The sequence below is a fragment of the Phyllobates terribilis genome, unplaced genomic scaffold, assembly GCF_046119375.1.
Source record: "Phyllobates terribilis strain yellow unplaced genomic scaffold, ASM4611937v1 Scaffold_3__8_contigs__length_932513732, whole genome shotgun sequence".
Taxonomy (NCBI): Eukaryota; Metazoa; Chordata; class Amphibia; order Anura; family Dendrobatidae; genus Phyllobates; species Phyllobates terribilis.
In genome coordinates, this window is record NW_027362763.1 from 295,209,345 (window position 1) to 295,226,789 (window position 17,445).

The following is a 17,445-nucleotide window of genomic DNA, read 5'->3' on the forward strand; positions in this document are numbered from 1 at the left end:
AAGTCACTGGAATGATCTCTTGGCTCTCGCCAATAGTTATACCAAAAGGCATCTTATTGTGTGTTCCCTTCGTCCACATACATAAACTCTCGACACACTGCTTGCACAACTTGTGAGGGGCCCAAGACATATCTTGAGCACCAAATTTTGCTTTAAAATTTGCAAAATAGGCTTGCTTCATGAATGTTCTGATATTTGTCCTTTGACTGGGAATGGTGAAACTGCCACTGATATAATAAAAGGAATCAGGGCTGTTTAAAACCGCCTTTACATTTTTTTTTTTTGCTTTTTATTCAAGAACTTCATTACAAAACTGGTTTTACTAAATGGATAAATGTCTTGAGTGAAATTTCAACTTTTTGTAGTGGTGACATGTGAACTTTCAGAGTTGCATTGCTAAATGATTCTCATAAACAGTGTGTGCAAATCAAACAAACTGCAAGGAAAGGACCTCGTGTGAAGATCTTAGAAATGTTCTTTTATAAATCACAAAATGAGAAGCAGGAGGACATGGTATCTCAGCAACAACTTGACAACAGATGTAAAATGTTGCCTTAGAGAATAGAAAACACATCATTTGTCCCCGGCATAGGTGTTTAACATTCTAAACCACTCTTATCATAAATTAATTTTCTCGTACACAAGCAGTATGTTATATTTGGATTAAGCATTTCTTGATATAGCTCCTCATATGCATTTCCTAATTTATTCTAATATATTAACAGTGCAAAATAATTCCCAGTAGCAACTCTTAAAAGCAGTGTTAGAATGTAAGACACTCTTTAGCACCCATTATTTAACATATTCTAGAGAAAGGCAACACAGGTTATACATAAAAAACCTGACCCATTCTTTCCCTTGTGTGATTTGAACATGACAGTCCTTATTGAACCTCATTTAACAGGACTGTCTTAAGGTCAAACTGTCTCTATTGCCCATAGCAACTTTCATTTTCATTTTAAAAGAGCACTTAGAGAAATGAATGAGGCCAATCATATCGTTCCATTTAAATCAAGTGGTAGTGTTTGATAAATTGAATACATCATGATGGATACACTTGCGCACTAAAATAGTGCTCTCCACAAAGAATTGTGTTGGTGGATGCCTATGTGCACAAATATCCATTCACAGAAACACAGGATAGTTTTGCTGGTCAATTTCCAGGCTTAAATGGATACTCCAGGGAGATAAAAAAATGTTTGTACTGTCCCTGCCCTCAAACTATAAAGATGAGATGCCCAGTGAAGTTCTATTATCTTTAGAGCACTTGTAATTCAGTGTGATAGGAGCTACTCCTCACCGTTCCCCCCTTTCATCTGGGAAAATAAGTCACACAGCAGTGAGAGTAACAGCCAGTCCGAGAAGAAGGGGCGTGGCCACACCCCCTGTTCTCTGCAGAAAAGGCACCTCCTCCAAAATTGAGGTGCCCGTGCAAGGTTGTAGCTTTGTGTCCTAGACTCTGCTTCAGCCCTCAGGTCCCGCATACCAGTCCGCCAGCCTGACTACCAGTCCAATCCGCCAGCCTGACAACCAGTCCAGTCCGCCAGCCTGACAACCAGTCCTGTCCGCCAGCCTGACTACCAGTCCTGTCTGCCAGCCTGACTACCAGTCCTGTCCGCCTGCTTGTCTACTCTCCAGCCCGACAGTCTGTCTACAGTCCAGTCCGCCAGTCTGTCTATGGGCTCTGCCCGCCTGCTTACCTGGAAGCACCTGCCTGTTACCTGCCGTGCCTACCAGCCAGCCTACCTGGAGGCTTCTGCTTGTTACCTGCCATGTCTGCCATTCTGTCTACCCAGAGGCTCCTGACAGTTAACCGTGGTGTCTGCCAGTCCGTCTACCCAGATCATCCGTCAGCCTGCCTGCCGTGCTCATCTGCTGTACCGGTCAGTCCCTGCCTTCTGACCCGAGGGAGTCACCTGCTCTCATACAAGGTCTGGCCCAGAGTAGCACCTGGTCCCTCTGCTCGGTCCTTCCCTGGTCACGGAGTCTATTGAGCCGCCGTATGACCTTGGTCAGTCTGAGTTGATACCTAGTTACGCCCCTCTGGTCCCTCCTTGCACCGCAGCACAGAGGTTCCACCACCCGGATCTGTAAAAGTCCAGCTGCATGATTCATAATGCTGCTGACACACTTTATAATAGTCTGTCTGTCTATCTGTCTATCCATTCCATCCATCCACTCTATCTATTTATCTATCTATAGTGGACATAAAAAGTCTAGATAATCGTGCTAAAATTCAAAAAATCATACTGTGACAGAGTCACTGGTGTGGTTTATGAGGGAAGGTATGTGTCATGCAGGTTGCTGGCCTGTGTGAACTGAAACCAATAGACTTTCTGCCAGCATGTTATATGCTGGAGGTTAACTCTTCTAAAGGGTGTGGTTTTATGGGAATGACGTAGAGATGGGATGGAAGTCATTCCCCATATCTCCGCCTCAGGGTGTGGCGGAGCAAGGTTTAAATGCTCAGTCACCATTTTTTTTTCTGTTGTTGAGTTTGGAGTGGCAAGGACTCCAGACTGGAAGGCCACAGCTCAGAGAGGAGCTGAAAGCTGGGACTACAACCTGTGTGCTAATCCCACACTGCTATGGACTGTGTTATCATTTATCTTTTTGATTTGTTGTTTTGCCAGTAAGGCTGTGTTTATTTTTGCAGGAGTGCAGAGCTTTATGCCACATAATAAAGCCTGCAGAGAAAACATGGTTCCTGAGTTTACTTCCAGAAGCGGCGTCCTGCCACAATACCAAAAATAATTTCAGAACTCTTTCCTCCCTTGATGTCACCTATGTTCTGTACAAATTCATTGAAAAACAAGCAGAAATCATTTTAAAGGGGAAAATAAAAGTAAAAAAAACTAAAATAATTGCATAAATGGTTGCATAAGTTTGCCACCCTCTTACACTTGGGGATGTGGTTGTGCTCAGAATTAGCCAATCACATTTAAACTCATGTTGAATAATAGTCAGTGCACAGCTGCCACCATTCATAGTGATTCTGATAAACTCCATATAAAGTTTAACTGTTCTACTATGGGTTTTTTTACGTTTTATCAGTAGCATTTTACAGAATAAGCCATGGCCCATAAACAGTTACAAAACAGTAAAGGGATCTCAAATTCAAAAATTATTAGTCAGGATTAGAGATGAGCGAATATGTTTGAAAAACGATCACCAATTTCAAATTTGGCACGAATATGGCACATTCAGATTCGTGATCAGAAACACGAGCATTTTTTCTTAAATGTGGCAAAAATCAGTAAAATTCTGTAAAAGTGCGGGAAATGATTGCATTGCCACTAAAGTATTTTTAGCACTTTGGCTAGGATAGTGGTGATGTGTGATGAGAGGTAGGGATGAGGTGTTTGATGAGGGGAGGGGGTGTGGAGAGCTCAGAGGAGCAGAGTACTTGTAATCTTTTTTTTCTCCTAGCTTTATGTGTGCTAATTGTGGCTAGCCTATCAGGGTGCAGGAAGCCTCCACACTGTCCAGACACAAAGGCTTGGGCCATTGGCTGCTGAAATTACGTGTCCCTCTCTGTATAAAGAGCAGACATGCTATTTTAGCGCCATTTTGTCAGTATAACAGCACAGAGAGGATTCACTTGGTGCTGCCCCTGGATACTAAGAGATTTTAGCTAGTTAGCTAGGCGTTTGCTTCTAAGTCAGAGAGTTTAGGTGTCTAGTGTCCTGTGTGGCTGTGAAATTGACCTTCCAGCAGATTTTTTTTTCTTGTGCCATTAGTGAGGTCCAGACAAAGACAGCAAGGCACATGTCATAGAAGTCTGTTGTGCACTGCTTCTATTGGACAAGTAAAGCTTTAAAAATCATTTTTTTTTCAGTTGCTAATGTGACACAGCAAGCCATATTTCAGTTTGTCATTTTGTGGCATTGAAATTCAGCTGTATGCAGAGCTCATGCAGAGTAAAAAAAAATCTATTTTATTCTGTGACTAATGTGATGCAGCATGCCATAGCCTACTTTGTCACTTTGTGGCCGTGAAATTTAGATGTATGCAGAATAAAAAAATCTATTTTTTTCTGTGCCTAACGTGATACAGCAGGCTAGATCTGAGCTTGAAATTGGTTGGAGCATATCTTCTATGTTATACAGGCCTCATCCACACTAAAAAAATACTGTCTTCTGTTACCAACATGATACATTAGGGGAGATCTCAGTTGGAAATTGTTTGGAGCATATCTTCTCTGTTATACAGGCCTTATCCACAGGAAAAAAATAATTTATTCTGCTACTAACATGATACAGTAGGGGAGATCTCAGTATGAAATTGTTTGGAGCATATCTTCTCTGTTATACAGGGCTCATCCACAGTAAAAAAATAATTTTTTCTGTTACTAACGTGATGCAGTAGGGGAGATCACAGTTTGAAATTGTTTGGAGCATATCTTCTATGTTATTCAGGCCTCATCGGCACTAAAAACATACTTTTTTCTGTTACTAACGTGATACAGCAAGCCATATCTCACCTTGTCATTTAGTGTCACTGAAATTCAGCTGTAGGCAAAGTTGTTGCAAAGTGAAAAACACAATTTTTTTCTGTTGCTAACGTAATACAGGAAGGCACATTTCACCTTGTCATTTAGTGCTGCTGAAATTCATCTGTGTGCATAGCTGTTGCAGAGTAAAAAATCTAATTTTTTATTTCTAATAGCGTGCTCCTACCACACTATCTGAGCAACATGAGTGGGAAAAAGAGAGGTCGTGGTGGAAGGTGATAATGTTAGTGAAAGCACAAGTGAACTAACACTGTCACGTCCTATCCAAAGACAACTGGCAACTTCTGTCACTGGACGGGCTACTCTACTCCCTTTCTTTGGCAGCCACGCAGCTATACGCCTTGTTGATGAGGGCCACAAAGAGCATACGCTCCAGTGGATGGCAAGCGCTGCTTCAAGAGGCCTCTCCTCCTCTTCCTCCACTTCAACATCACACACAGTACAGTCCACAGAGGTAGCACCCCAATTGCCCTTGCTTACCCCTGTGTCACAACTGTTCAACTGCCCAACTGACTGAAGGAAACCACAGATGGGTGAGTCTGCAGAACTGTTCACACATTCTATGCCATGGGCATCAGAAGTGTACTCCAAAGATTCACAGAGTCAAGAGGAGGAAAACATCTGCACAGATGCCCAAAATTATTTTAGGTTGGATTCGGGGCAGGACGAAGTAGGGTCCGAGCAGCGTCCTATCCTCATCACCAGACATTAACCCTCGGGGGGAGGTGAATCTGATGAGACTCAGATACCTGAGGCTCATGCGGACTGTACTGTGCTGTCAGGGCAAGAAGAGGAGGAGGGTGACTCTCTGGGCAAGGAATGGGATAACACATTGGATGATGATGAGGTTGTAGATCCCACTTGGTGTGCACCCAGAGTCATGAAGCTGAGTAGGTCATCTAATTAGGTGGAGGAGGAGGAAGACGGGGATGTTATGTTGCACACTACAGCCCAGACACAGAGTGATGAAAGCATGACGAGCACTGCATCCTTAGCCACAACCATGCCTGTGGCCAGCGGCGGTTGCAGGTCTGCAGTTCACATGGGCAGCAAGGGTTGCCTAGCCTGGGCCTTTTTTGACACCGCAAAGGATGAGCCAACTCATGTTATTTGCCAACTTTGCAAGAAAAAACTTAGTAGAGGGAAAAAGTGAAATAATTTGACTACTACATGCATGAACCTTCACATGTGCAATCAGCATGCATTACTCTGGCAATCTCACTGTGATAAAATGTGGACCAGCGAACCTCAACAACCATCAACAACCTCATCAACCGCATCTGCTGCTTCTTCCTTTTCCTCTGTTACTGTGCCAAGTATTGTCATGCAGGTCTCTGACCGCAGAACCTCCTGTTCTTTACCCGCTCCAGTCAGGCTAATTGAGAGCCCGTCAGCTGTAAAGGAAGTGGACGTGCTTTCTGTGTTTGTTTCACGGAGCACACCACATCTTTCTCAATACACCATAACATCTCCACCTGCACGTCACTCACGGTCCAGCAGTTTGTTCGGTTCACCGTACTCTGCCCTCTCTCAGCACTGCAGCTAGCCCTCGGCCCCGCAGTTGTGGTCATGTGAAAGATTGTTTCATCATACACATGAGAAAGCTAAGAGGTTGAACACCACCATCTCCAATCTGTTGGCCACGGAAATGCTGCCTTTCCACCTGATAGATACAGACGGTTTCTGAAAGCTGATGGCCGTCGCAGTCCCCCAGTACCAGTTGCCCAGTCACCATTACTTCTCTAAGAAAGCTGTGCCTGCACTACACCAGCAAGTCGCAGGCAACATCACCCATTCCTTGACTAAATCTATGTCTGCTAGGGTGCATTTTACCACAGACACCTGGACGAGTAAACATGGCCAAGGGCATTACATCTTGCTGACTGGGAGCTGAGTGACTCTGGTGGCTGTGGGGGCAGGCAGGGAAGGGGATGCTCCACAAGTCTTGGAATCCCGAAGGCTTGCAGAACAAACCTCTGTATTTCACACTTCCTCCACTACTTCTGCCTCCTCCACCTCCTTTAGGGTTTGTACCTGTGCACTCAACCTCTGCCCTAATGAGACATGCGTTCCAACAGTGCAGAGCGAATCCACATCACCTCCGTACTGCGTAGCAAGGGCTTACCGCAATCAGACAGTGTTAAAATTAATATGCCTTGGAGATCGCAATCATACAGCTGAAGAGTTGTGGATAGTTCTGCAAGCTGAGTTTGAGCAATAGCTGTCTCCTCTTAACCCTCCGTCACATACAATATCGGTTCTAACAAGTTCACATACAATGTGACTAGCAAAAAAGAAAAAAAGAAGCAAGACAAAAATATATCTCATACCCTACCATAATTATATATAAATGTAAAGCAAAGTTGCATAATAAATATAGGGTACTTAGTGAACTATTTTTGATCAAAAAAAGTATACAAGCCGTCCCACCAGCGGCAAGGTGACCCTAAATTGGGACGGTACCTATACTGCCTATATTAAAAACCTTACTGTATATCAAAGTTGAAGTAATGCATATAAAAGGGTAGACAAATAGGACCGGGTCCCAACTCCAGACCACCTAGGCCCGTGGTAAGCTACATATATACCAATCAGCTCAACAAAGGGCATGCCACACCCTTAAATTGCACAGAATGCAAACAAGTCAAAAAACCAGACAATGTGAACTGAGGTCTAAGATGGCAGACATACAAGAAACAGAGGCATGTTCACACTAGCAAAAAAGAAAAAAAGAAGCAAGACAAAAATATATCTCATACCCTACCATAATTATATATAAATGTAAAGCAAAGTTGCATAATAAATATAGGGTACTTAGTGAACTATTTTTGATCAAAAAAAGTATACAAGCCGTCCCACCAGCGGCAAGGTGACCCTAAATTGGGACGGTACCTATACTGCCTATATTAAAAACCTTACTGTATATCAAAGTTGAAGTAATGCATATAAAAGGGTAGACAAATAGGACCGGGTCCCAACTCCAGACCACCTAGGCCCGTGGTAAGCTACATATATACCAATCAGCTCAACAAAGGGCATGCCACACCCTTAAATTGCACAGAATGCAAACAAGTCAAAAAACCAGACAATGTGAACTGAGGTCTAAGATGGCAGACATACAAGAAACAGAGGCATGTTCACACTAGCAAAAAAGAAAAAAAGAAGCAAGACAAAAATATATCTCATACCCTACCATAATTATATATAAATGTAAAGCAAAGTTGCATAATAAATATAGGGTACTTAGTGAACTATTTTTGATCAAAAAAAGTATACAAGCCGTCCCACCAGCGGCAAGGTGACCCTAAATTGGGACGGTACTTATACTGCCTATATTAAAAACCTTACTGTATATCAAAGTTGAAGTAATGCATATAAAAGGGTAGACAAATAGGACCGGGTCCCAACTCCAGACCACCTAGGCCCGTGGTAAGCTACATATATACCAATCAGCTCAACAAAGGGCATGCCACACCCTTAAATTGCACAGAATGCAAACAAGTCAAAAAACCAGACAATGTGAACTGAGGTCTAAGATGGCAGACATACAAGAAACAGAGGCATGTTCACACTAGCAAAAAAGAAAAAAAGAAGCAAGACAAAAATATATCTCATACCCTACCATAATTATATATAAATGTAAAGCAAAGTTGAATAATAAATATAGGGTACTTAGTGAACTATTTTTGATCAAAAAAAGGATACAAGCCGTCCCACCAGCGGCAAGGTGACCCTAAATTGGGACGGTACCTATACTGCCTATATTAAAAACCTTACTGTATATCAAAGTTGAAGTAATGCATATAAAAGGGTAGACAAATAGGACCGGGTCCCAACTCCAGACCACCTAGGCCCGTGGTAAGCTACATATATACCAATCAGCTCAACAAAGGGCATGCCACACCCTTAAATTGCACAGAATGCAAACAAGTCAAAAAACCAGACAATGTGAACTGAGGTCTAAGATGGCAGACATACAAGAAACAGAGGCATGTTCACACTAGCAAAAAAGAAAAAAAGAAGCAAGACAAAAATATATCTCATACCCTACCATAATTATATATAAATGTAAAGCAAAGTTGCATAATAAATATAGGGTACTTAGTGAACTATTTTTGATCAAAAAAAGTATACAAGCCGTCCAACCAGCGGCAAGGTGACCCTAAATTGGGACGGTACCTATACTGCCTATATTAAAAACCTTACTGTATATCAAAGTTGAAGTAATGCATATAAAAGGGTAGACAAATAGGACCGGGTCCCAACTCCAGACCACCTAGGCCCGTGGTAAGCTACATATATACCAATCAGCTCAACAAAGGGCATGCCACACCCTTAAATTGCACAGAATGCAAACAAGTCAAAAAACCAGACAATGTGAACTGAGGTCTAAGATGGCAGACATACAAGAAACAGAGGCATGTTCACACTAGCAAAAAAGAAAAAAAGAAGCAAGACAAAAATATATCTCATACCCTACCATAATTATATATAAATGTAAAGCAAAGTTGCATAATAAATATAGGGTACTTAGTGAACTATTTTTGATCAAAAAAAGTATACAAGCCGTCCCACCAGCGGCAAGGTGACCCTAAATTGGGAGGGTACCTATACTGCCTATATTAAAAACCTTACTGTATATCAAAGTTGAAGTAATGCATATAAAAGGGTAGACAAATAGGACCGGGTCCCAACTCCAGACCACCTAGGCCCGTGGTAAGCTACATATATACCAATCAGCTCAACAAAGGGCATGCCACACCCTTAAATTGCACAGAATGCAAACAAGTCAAAAAACCAGACAATGTGAACTGAGGTCTAAGATGGCAGACATACAAGAAACAGGCATGTTCACACTAGCAAAAAAGAAAAAAAGAAGCAAGACAAAAATATATCTCATACCCTACCATAATTATATATAAATGTAAAGCAAAGTTGCATAATAAATATAGGGTACTTAGTGAACTATTTTTGATCAAAAAAAGTATACAAGCCGTCCCACCAGCGGCAAGGTGACCCTAAATTGGGACGGTACCTATACTGCCTATATTAAAAACCTTACTGTATATCAAAGTTGAAGTAATGCATATAAAAGGGTAGACAAATAGGACCGGGTCCCAACTCCAGACCACCTAGGCCCGTGGTAAGCTACATATATACCAATCAGCTCAACAAAGGGCATGCCACACCCTTAAATTGCACAGAATGCAAACAAGTCAAAAAACCAGACAATGTGAACTGAGGTCTAAGATGGCAGACATACAAGAAACAGAGGCATGTTCACACTAGCAAAAAAGAAAAAAAGAAGCAAGACAAAAATATATCTCATACCCTACCATAATTATATATAAATGTAAAGCAAAGTTGCATAATAAATATAGGGTACTTAGTGAACTATTTTTGATCAAAAAAAGTATACAAGCCGTCCCACCAGCGGCAAGGTGACCCTAAATTGGGACGGTACCTATACTGCCTATATTAAAAACCTTACTGTATATCAAAGTTGAAGTAATGCATATAAAAGGGTAGACAAATAGGACCGGGTCCCAACTCCAGACCACCTAGGCCCGTGGTAAGCTACATATATACCAATCAGCTCAACAAAGGGCATGCCACACCCTTAAATTGCACAGAATGCAAACAAGTCAAAAAACCAGACAATGTGAACTGAGGTCTAAGATGGCAGACATACAAGAAACAGAGGCATGTTCACACTAGCAAAAAAGAAAAAAAGAAGCAAGACAAAAATATATCTCATACCCTACCATAATTATATATAAATGTAAAGCAAAGTTGCATAATAAATATAGGGTACTTAGTGAACTATTTTTGATCAAAAAAAGTATACAAGCCGTCCCACCAGCGGCAAGGTGACCCTAAATTGGGACGGTACCTATACTGCCTATATTAAAAACCTTACTGTATATCAAAGTTGAAGTAATGCATATAAAAGGGTAGACAAATAGGACCGGGTCCCAACTCCAGACCACCTAGGCCCGTGGTAAGCTACATATATACCAATCAGCTCAACAAAGGGCATGCCACACCCTTAAATTGCACAGAATGCAAACAAGTCAAAAAACCAGACAATGTGAACTGAGGTCTAAGATGGCAGACATACAAGAAACAGAGGCATGTTCACACTAGCAAAAAAGAAAAAAAGAAGCAAGACAAAAATATATCTCATACCCTACCATAATTATATATAAATGTAAAGCAAAGTTGCATAATAAATATAGGGTACTTAGTGAACTATTTTTGATCAAAAAAAGTATACAAGCCGTCCCACCAGCGGCAAGGTGACCCTAAATTGGGACGGTACCTATACTGCCTATATTAAAAACCTTACTGTATATCAAAGTTGAAGTAATGCATATAAAAGGGTAGACAAATAGGACCGGGTCCCAACTCCAGACCACCTAGGCCCGTGGTAAGCTACATATATACCAATCAGCTCAACAAAGGGCATGCCACACCCTTAAATTGCACAGAATGCAAACAAGTCAAAAAACCAGACAATGTGAACTGAGGTCTAAGATGGCAGACATACAAGAAACAGAGGCATGTTCACACTAGCAAAAAAGAAAAAAAGAAGCAAGACAAAAATATATCTCATACCCTACCATAATTATATATAAATGTAAAGCAAAGTTGCATAATAAATATAGGGTACTTAGTGAACTATTTTTGATCAAAAAAAGTATACAAGCCGTCCCTGTCAGGCGCAGGCTAGAAAAATACCTATAATATCTAATGTTTGCAATTTCAGTGCTCTAAAAGTGATCAGTGACCTTCATAGGGATGTAATAAAAGAGACTACACATAATCAGGTGCAAAAAAAAAACCATTTACTTAACATAAAACGAAGAACTCTGAAATACAAACATTTCAAAACTCCCGCCAAATAGTCCCCAGTTCGACTCTGTCAAAAAACTCTACAAAGAAAATTTATGGAAACAAATTTAATTTTAAGGTACCTTAAGTACTATTAAACACATATTCAATCAAAATAAGATCCTGAAGTTTCCCCAGAAAAATTACACTTGCAGAGCAAAGAGCAAGAATTACACATCATTTTTGCATGTGTCAGGCATTTTGCATTATGACATTTGTGACATTCATAATTAGAAAGCCTTCTGATTCCGCTTTCCGTGGTGCAGGTGATGCATCTCCTTCTTTTGTGAGGTGGTGCAGGTGGTGAATTTTCACTATCATCTTCTGGGCGAAATCTTTTGAGCTTAACTTGAAGGCGAGAGGGGATATCGATTGTTTTCATACTTCTCCTGCGTAGCTCTCCAAGCACTAGTTCATGGGCCAATTTTTTCAGATAGAATCATCTACGGAGTGGTTCAAGCTTGTTTTCAAGGTAAATGACTTGTGAATTTATACCACCCAAATTCAACATAGCAAAAAATATGACCATTGGCCAGCGTTTGGTGTTTCTGCTGACGTTGAAAGTTGAGCATATCTGATCAGCTGTATCAACACCCCCTTTCGTTGCATTATAAAATGTAATTATCTCCGGGATTTTTTGTGCCTCAGTCCCAGGATTGATGGCATCATCATCATGAAGTGTTGATAGAAGAAGTACAATTTTTTTGCTTGTGGTACATAGGAAACCAAAACCTTTCCATTATGGAATGCAAACATACTGCTGTACTGTTGTCTCCCTTTCACACTTACAAACTGTGTAGGCAATTCTTTTTTATTTTTTCTTACAGTTCCGACATATGAAAGCTTCTGCATTTTCAGATAATCAATCAGATCACAATTTGAAAACCAATTGTCAGCTGTTATATTGCGACCCGATCCAAAGTAGGGCTCAGCCAGTCTTTTTACAACATCACTGGGTTTGTTGCTGACACAGTAAGGACCTTCTGGTTATTTTCCTGCATAAACTTCCAGGTTGTAAGTGTAGGTCTTACAGGCATCAACAAGGGCATACATTTTTATTCCATATTTGTTAGGCTTTGATGGAATATATTGACAAAAGGCACATTTACCACGAAAACCAGGGAGCATTTCGTCAATAGTGAGATTCTCCCCAGGGGAATAGCTTTTTTCACAGTTTTCAACAAATTTTTGGAATATATCACGAATTGGAGCAAGTCGATCATGTGTTTTACGTTCGGTTCGGGTAGTTCTGTCATCAAACCGAAGGCAACGAATTAGAAGCTTGAATCTGTTTATGGACATAACAAGGCCAAATTTTTCAACTCCATCCCCATCTTTACTCCAAAGTTCCTCCAAACTTTGTCTATTTGCCCTATCAGCTCCTGCAAGGTATAATAATCCAAAAAAAGCACGCAGTTCTATTTCATCTGTGGCCTTGATGGTTCTGTTGCAGATGAACTTGTCCTTTATAATGTCTATATATTGGTTGGTATATGTGACAATAGAGTCCAGAATGTCATCTGTGAATAAACTATTCCAGCATTCAACTGCAGTTTTTGCATTACTTGCAGTTCCTATAACTGCAGGAAGGTGAGTAATAATGTTTTGAGGTTCCCTATGTTTTTTCTGGAGTGGCTTCTTGTTCCATTGTTTTTTTTTATCTTTTCCCATATAATAAGATTCTACATCTTCATCCTCATCACTGTCACCATCTTGCTCTGTTTCAGAATCCACTTCACATAGTTCCACCTCATCATGAGAATCAATCTCACTTTCCTCTCCTAAATCCTCATTCAGTGTGGGGTTTGCATCATCTAACAGCATGTTTGTTACTTCCTCAACATCAAGGTTTTTTGATAAATTGTACATTTTCCTCTCCATTTCAGCAGATAATCTGAAGCAAGAGAAGGAATACGTGTTAGGTAACTACTGTATATGCCTGAGCAGCACACTTTCTTTTTTAATCTGCCTTTTTTCTATGAAATATCCTCACACTTTGTGCTATACATTCATAAAACAAGCTAAATAAACAATTGTGATGAATAAAAACATAAAATACCAACCTTATTGAGTGTGACGTGTTCACATACAATGAGCCTGAGAGATTAGCGCAGTTATATCTGTCCTCCTGAAGCTCTGCAATCCAACTGTGGTATGAGGTTTCACAGAGCTGCTAGAGACAGGAGACTACCTGGAGGGAGGGGATTTCCTCACAATCTGGTGAGGAAGGAGAAATGAAAGTAAAAGAGATGTGCCTTTCAGGCCTATTGTATGTGACGGAGGGTTAACTTGGAGCCAGGGAAGGCCGTGTGCGATAACGGTGCAAACCTGGTAGCGGCCTTACACCAAGGCGAGCACACACACATGCCTTGCATGGCTCACATCCTTAACCTGGTGGTACAGCGATTTCTCTGCCATTATCCCGGCCTGGATGAGCTGCTGTAGAAAGCACGGAAGCTGTATGCTCACTTCTGCCATTCGCATCCCTCATGTCATGTCATCAGTTAACAGTTAACCGGTTGTTATGTGATGTGCCGACAGGGTGGAATTCCACTCTGCACATTTTGCAGTGACTGTGGCAGCAGCAACGAGTGCTGCTGCAGTATGTCATGTCGTATAGCTTAGGTCAACACTGTACGGACGTGGGGAATATCACATTTACGGAGTGTGCACAGATTAAGGACATCTGCACCCTTCTACACAGTTTTGAAATGATTAATAAGATGGTTAGTGCTGAAAATACCGTCATCAGCATCACTATTCCGGTCATCTACATGCTGGAGCAGACTTTGAATAGCCTATGGCAGGAGGTGGTGGTCCCAGAAGAAGAGGAGGATGCGGAAGAGAGAAGAATGTCTCAAAGTTCCAGACTGTCGTCACACAGGCGGGTGCCAAGGGAGGGTGGATTACTGCGATTGACAGGGGCTGGTGATACCAGACAAACTGTTAGTGAAGGTGCAAGAGCCAAGGAATAAATGGAGGAGGAAGAGGTGATGGGCGAGCAACAGTCAGGAGATGAAGAGGATAATCATCCCCTCTCTGTTGTTTGTGGTTGGTGGGAGGAGACGGAGGAAACCAGCCACCAACACAGCATGGTCTTGGAACTCATGGAAAAGTCCGACATATGATTGCCTTCTTGCTGCACTATCTGTAACATGATCTCCGTATAGTTATAATTCAAAATAGTGCTTACTACTGGATTGCCACTCTGTTAGATACACGTTATACAGTAAGAGTAAATTTTGACAGATGCTTCACGCCCTAGAAAGGGACCCGCAAATGCTGGAGTATCGAAACACGCTTTTACACAACCTTAAGAGAGGTTTTCCTCAAGACAGCAGTGAATCACACAGTGTGCATCGCAGCTCTAGACTTTCAACCTCTGGCACGTCAATTCATCAACACCAAAATGTAGCATCGGCGTCTCTGCCCCGTTCTAGGCAGAGATGCCGTCCCTCTCACCTCCCCGCTCCTGGCGCGGCGTCCTCCAGCGCTGCTCTCCCCGCTGCTTCCGGCACGCGCTCCTTCCCTGGCAGTGTGCTTAGGGCGCGCGTGCGCGCGCACCCCCTCTCTTAAAGGGACCGCGCGCGTGCCGTCCTAAGGAGTCCCCGGCCAATTGCCGGAGGACCTCCCATATAAAAGGCACCTCCTCCAAAATGGAGGTGCCCGAGCAATGTTGTAGCACTGTTCACTACTCTGCTTCAGCCCTCAGGTCCCGTTGCCAGTTTCCTGCCAGATACCAGCCAGATTCCTGCCAGTCTGCTGTCTAATTCCTGCCTGATATCCTGCTACCTACCTGCTAGACTGAGGTCCGACGGTCTGCCTTCCAACTTCTGTCAGTCTGTCTAAGGACCAGCTTGCCCGCTCACCTGGGAGCGCACATCTTCTACCTGCCTGCTTGCCTACCAGGAGGCTCTGCCGTCACGTGCTGTGACCACCCGCCTGTCCAGAGATTCCTGCCCGCTCACCTGGGAGCACTCATCTGCTACCTGTCTGTTGGTCTTCCTGGAGGCTCCGCCGTCACATGCTGTGACCACCCGATTATCCAGAGACTCTCGCCTGCTCACCTGGGAGCTCACGTCTATCATCTGCCGCCACAGGTCGTACCAATCCTTTACCCAGAGACTGCCCCGGCCACTTGCCGTGACCTCCTGCCCGTTTACCCAGAGACTGCCCCGGTCACTTGCCGTGACCTCCTGCCCGTTCATCCAGAGACTGCCCCGGTCACTTGCCGTAACCTCCTGCCCGTTCATCCAGAGACTGCCCCGGTCACTTGCCGTGACCTCCTGTCCGTTCATTCAGAGACTGTCCCAGTCACCTGCTGTGACTGCCTGCCCGTCCACCCTGGTCGCCACCCGCTCCCTTACAAGGACCGCCCCCTTGTATAGTAGCTCAGAGGTTCCGCCTCCCTGACCCGTTACAGTTTGCTCGGGCCATGGAACCCGGTGGCACCCAAGCTCCCTCGCTCTCGGACCTGTGTCATGAACTGTCCCGTCAGAGGTCCCAACAGGAGTCCATCCTGGGTCACCTGCGGAATGTCAATTCTCGCCTGGACACTCTGACCGCTCTGCCTGCAACCACCGCCAGTGCCATGACTCGCAATCCGGCAGCTCCACTGCCCACTAATAACATGGTATCCTACCCCGGACCCCGGCTTTCTGCACCTCCTCGTTTCGGAGGCGACTCCGCCCAGGCTCGGGGCTTCATAAATCAGTGCACCCTGCACTTTGAACTCCTGTCTCACCAGTTTAACTCCGACCGGGCCAAAATTGCCTTCATCATGTCCCATCTCACCGGAGAGGCCCTGGCCTGGCTAAATCCTCTATGGGAGAGAGGAGACCCCCTGGTGTCCGACTTGCCTGCCTTTCTCACGGCTTTCCGGAAAGTCTTCGACGAACCCGGACGGAAGACCTCATCCGCATCATCTCTGCTACGCCTCCGTCAGGGAAGTCTCACCGTGGGCCAACATGCCATACGGTTCCGTACCCTTGCCTCGGAGCTGGCCTGGGATAATGACGCTCTGGTTTTCGTCTTCTGGGAAGGTCTGTCCGGCCGTATTAAAGATGAACTTGCCGGTCGGGACATTCCTACCACTCTCGATGACCTAATAACTCTTGCCACCCGGATTGACCTGCGGTTCCAGGAGCGTGCCAAAGAGGTCACCCGTGAGAGGAGGTTTCCACGTCTAGCTCCTACTTTTCAGAAACCCGTCACTCCCTCCGTCTCTCCTGAGCCTATGCAGGTCGACCAGACCAAGATGGTCGGTTCTCGCCAAGAATCTCGCCGAGCCGAGGGAAGCTGTTTCTATTGTGGCAGTATGAAGCACTTCATCCGTTCCTGCCCGGAAAAGCCGGGAAACGCCAGTGTCTAGGACCACTCGGAGAGGTCGTCCTAGACAAAAGTAAGCCCTCTCCGTCTCTGACCTTACCGGTCTCTATTGCTTGGGGAGAAAACCGTCTCTTTGAACTCGCCCATCTGGATTCTGGAGCTGCTGGAAACCTCATCTCCCAGTCTCTGGTAGAGAGATACCATATTCCCACCAAGTCCCTGGCTGAACCATTGTCAGTCGCCTCCGTGGATGGAAGACTTCTCTCGGAGACCATCCTGCTCGTCACCGAACCCATAACCCTGCAGGTGGGAATGCTGCACTCTGAGGAGATCTCATTCCATGTGCTGTCCGGACTTTCTCACTCCCTGTTGCTAGGTCTACCTTGGCTCCAGACACATGAACCTGTATTGAACTGGCGGTCCGGTGAAGTACTCCGATGGGATCCTGACTGCCATAGGACCTGCCTGGTCCCAGTCCGTCCACTTCGCCCTCAGCCTACTCCAGCTAACTTACCTGGTCTCCCGGCTCACTACTGGCCCTATGCGGACGTCTTCGGTAAGAAGGAAGCTGAGACGTTGCCACCCCATAGGCCATACGATTGCCCGATCGACCTGGCACCACTCCTCCCCGTGGGCGTATCTACCCGTTGTCTGCAGCCGAGACCCGAGCCATGTCTGAGTACATTGAAGAGAATCTGGCTAGGGGATTT